The following is a 4,343-nucleotide window of genomic DNA, read 5'->3' as shown; positions in this document are numbered from 1 at the left end:
GCCTTCTGAGAAACCAGAAACTTTAACCCCATCTGCCTAGACTAAACCATGTCTTTAAAACCATTAAAGAACCATAATAATTACCCTTTATTGAACATTTACAACATGCCAGACACTAAGGTCACTGCATTATCTCATTTGATCTTCATAATCCTGTGAAGCAGGTGTTAGTATTATCACCATTTTACAGATGAGGAAACTGAAACCCACAGCAGTAAGCAGACTGTCCAAAGCCACAAAATAACAAACTGCTGAACATGCTTTTTTTTTTTTAATATTTATTTTATTTATTTATTTGGCTGTGCCGGGTATTTGCTGCGGCACCCGGGATCTTCGATCTTCGTTGCTGCATGCAGAATCCTTAGTTGCGGGACCTAGTTCCCTGACCAGGAATCAAACCTGGGCCCCCTCCATTGGAAGCACAAAGTCTTAGCCAGTGGACCACTAGGGAAGTCCCTGAACAAGGATTTAAATCTACAAAACCTCTGCTCTCAGCCATTACTTTCAAACTGCATCTCCAAAGAAAGAGAAGTCCCCACTACAACAAATATAAGAACTTCCAGAATAATTAATGGGAAAACTACTTCATCACTCCCCCTAGCAGAGTGAAAAATGTGATATGGCTCCTGGGGGAGGCCCAGCATCCTATAGACTTTACAGTGACCCAGTATCCAGAGACTGTCCTGTTCTTGTCCTGTGATGTCCTCTTGGACAGCTGGCTGCAAAGCGGGTATTTAGATAGAAACACATCCTCAAGGAAGCTTCCATAAAAAACATGTACTCACCCTGTCTGTTTGCTTTCCGGGGCTTTCTCCAGGCCAGACATACTGAGGTGCTTAGGCAGTGCAGTCTTAGAAGCAGACTCAACTTCTTCCCTTTACTATTTTCCTTCCCACTAGTTTTTTTTTTTTCTTCCAAGTGAGAACTAGCTTCAAAGTCCTGTTCTTTTATCCACCAACTGTGTGATTTTGGACTTCTCTTTACATTGGCTTCCCCATCTATAAAATGGGCCCAATAAATAGTCGCCATTTCAAAGGGCTGTTGTGAGGACAAAGATTCAAGGACATGGTGCCAGTTAAGGGTTTAGCGTGATGCCTGGCATGGTAAGCCCTTGATAAACGTTAGCTGTTAATAAACATAGTAACAATACGACTAATACCAGACACTGGAGTCTGTCAGTTGGCTTTGTCTTAACCGTTCGGCTGGAATTTAAGCCAGGGTATCATCAACACTGGGTGCTAAGACACAGCAGGACCAATATGGTCCTCAGAACTAAGGCTTTAAAACAATGAGTCATCTCTGGGAGAGGTGGACTAGCTTGATAAATTTTAGGCCAGGGGAAGAGGAGGAGTGAAGTTTCACAGGTAAGCCAAAGCCCCTTTTGCTAGAGTGAGAAGTCTGTCGCCTCTTTTGTTTATTTCTTCTCTAAATGTTTCCTCTCCCGCCTCCTGGGCTATTTTCAAAACTCCTCCATTTTGGTAGCAGCTCTTTACAAGTCTGCTGGAGGCCATAGGAACAGGCCAACAGCCCTCTCCCCAACTCAAAGAGCCAGCGGGAGCTGCCCCAAGCCCCTCCCCTGACTCTGGGGTCCAGCTGGCTCCACAGCGGTTTCTGCAGCCCCCTTTCCAGCACCTTCCTGACACAGCACAGCTGTGGGGGCTCAGCTCAGACTGTGGCCCATAAGCAGAGCAGGCGCATCACCAGCACTCTGTGTATCTCTCGGCACAAGCCAGCCTGAGGCCCCTTGCTTCGCCAGTCACCTGTGACCTTTCACTCTGGAGCACCCACAAGTCATTTCCAATGTGAGGTGAGCATGAAGCAGAGATAAATAAATAGATAATTGACAAATAGACAGGTAAAGTCAGGTCATCATATGCAAAGTTCTTAGATTAAATCACAGGGCTCAAGAGCCCCAAAATGTGAATTCTAGTTCTGTCATTCTCTGAACCCTTAGACAATTTAATCCACAATCTTGGGTTTCAGTTTTCTCATCTGTAAAATGAAAGAGAAAAATTACTGAATTCTGATGTCCTTTCTGAAAAATAAATCCCTCAAACCATTCTCCAGTTCAGTCTTTCCTTTTTAATCACAGGATGGGCTGACTTCTAGCTCAATGCCAGACTTCCCTTATAATTTTGATACAAACTCAATGTCATCACAAAAAACCAACTCATTTGTTCATCAAGATTATTAATTCCAAAGAACTAAATAGACATTTATCTAAAGAAGACATAGAGATGGCCAACAGGCACATGAAAAGATGGTCAATAATGCTAATTATTAGAGAAATGCAAATCAAAACTAGAATGAGGTGCCACCTCACACCAGTCAGAACAACCATCATCAAAGAAGTCTACAAACAAGAAATGCTACAGAAGGTGTGGAGAAAAGGGAACCCTCCTACACTATTGGTGGGAAAATAAATTGGTGCAGTTATTAGGAAGAACAGTATAGAAGTTCCTTTAAAAATTAAAAATAGAGCTACCATATGATCCAGCAATCCCATTCCTGGGCATATATGCAGACAAAACTATAGTTCAAAAAGATACATGCCACCCCTATGTTCATTGTAGAACTATTCACAATAGCCAAGACACGGAAACAATCTAAAGGTTCATCAACAAATGAGTCAGAAATTAACACATTGTAAATCAACTATACTTCAGTTTTAAAAAGATTATTAATTCCATGATGGCAGGGATACGTTACCTTACCAGCAGTGCCTAGCACACTGTAATCTATAAATATATATAAACACATATTTTTAAAAATAAATGAAGACCATGGGATTTTATTTCATCCTTTAAGAGGTGTCTTACTTCCCTGGTGGCTCAGCTGGTAAAGAATCTACCTGCAATGCGGGAGACCTGGGTTCGATCCCTGGGTTGGGAAGATCCCCTGGAGAAGGGAAAGACTACCCACTCCAGTATTCTAGCCTGGAGAATTCCATGGACTATATAGTCCATGAGCTTGCAAAGAGCCAGGCGACTGAGCAACTTTCACTTTTTTTCATTCATTCAATCATGTACTGAGCATCCACCATGCGCCCAGCACCACATCCGACTGCTGTGTGACTACCCAGGACTTGAATAAACGTCTGTGACCACTTAAAAACAAAGTAACTGCTGACTGAGAAGGGGAATTAAAAGCAAGGAGAGATTCCTCAACACATGAATGAGAGAGTTAGCTAGGAAATAAAGGGCTTCTCTGTTCCCCTCCCCCAAGATCTCTGATAGCCAGCATTCTAATAAAAGTTGCTTTTACCAGCTTCACACTTTCAAAGCCAAAATTAACACCATTTAACGGAAGGCCCCAAATAACTCAGAAGGTAAGACCCAAGCCAGGGAGAGACTCCGAGTTACACAGGGAAAGGAAACCTCAAAGCCTTCTAAAGCTCCTTCCAACCTCTCCTAACCACCTCTTCAACCTGCCACCCTCCCTTAGGGACCCTGTCAGGTTGCTCGAATCCAGCCACGCCTCGGCTCCTCCCTCAGGTGAAGCTGTTCTCAAATTAAATCACAAAGAGGGGCAGCCAGTCTGCAATGATCTGTGTTTATTTAGTAAATGGGTTGATTGCCCTCATTTGTGGAGATTAAGAGTTAATTTCTCAACGCAAAGAGGACCATTTCTCTAAGGGCAGCCCCAGATAATTAAGACCGGGGAAGAAACAAAATTCAAATACCTTCTCCCACCCTCCTGGCCCCTGACCAACCGGTTTTGGCCTTTCGGTGGCCCCTCCTGCAAGGGGCCACAGGCCCCGGCAGCAGCGAGTTTCTGACCCAGTAGAGAGTGGATTTGGTAAACAAAGGCTTAGGAATTCTTTAGGTGCCTTTAAACTGACATCTGGCAAATTCGAGATCCCGTCACAGTTTCTCCCCCGCGTGGCGCTGCCCCCCATCGCCCCCGGCTTTGAAAGGCAAATGTTTTGAGGTTTGTGTTCCTTTCACAGCGTTTTTAATCAAGTGGAGTCAAACCACTTTGTCTACACCTTAATTGAAGAGCCTGGCTTGAGAGCTTAAAGTACTATTTTACAATAGGAAGGAGGGGCAGGGAGAGGCGAAAGGGAGTAAGTGGAAATGCGAACGAGAAGAAAAGCGGTGGGTAAGTGGCCCTCAAGGGCGCTCTCAGACCGCGCGCTCGCCTTCAGGGCACACGTCGGGCACAGCGAAGGGGCTGCTCTGTGCCACTCCTCGTCAGGAGCTGAGAAGAGGCGGGCTTGGCTTCGAGGGTCACTTCCACAGAATACAAGACAAAGCCCTTATTGTGAGAAGTCGTGGCCCAGGGGAGGAACCCCCAAAGAAGCCAAAGGCTCTCCTTGGGCCAGATCACAGAGCCCAGCTTCC

This window comes from Moschus berezovskii, chromosome 2 (genome assembly GCF_049115385.1).
Source record: "Moschus berezovskii isolate FMDL1 chromosome 2, NW_MosBer_1.0, whole genome shotgun sequence".
NCBI lineage: Eukaryota > Metazoa > Chordata > Mammalia > Artiodactyla > Moschidae > Moschus > Moschus berezovskii.
The sequence above is the reverse complement of the archived record's forward strand: the minus strand, read 5'-3'. Positions refer to the sequence as shown.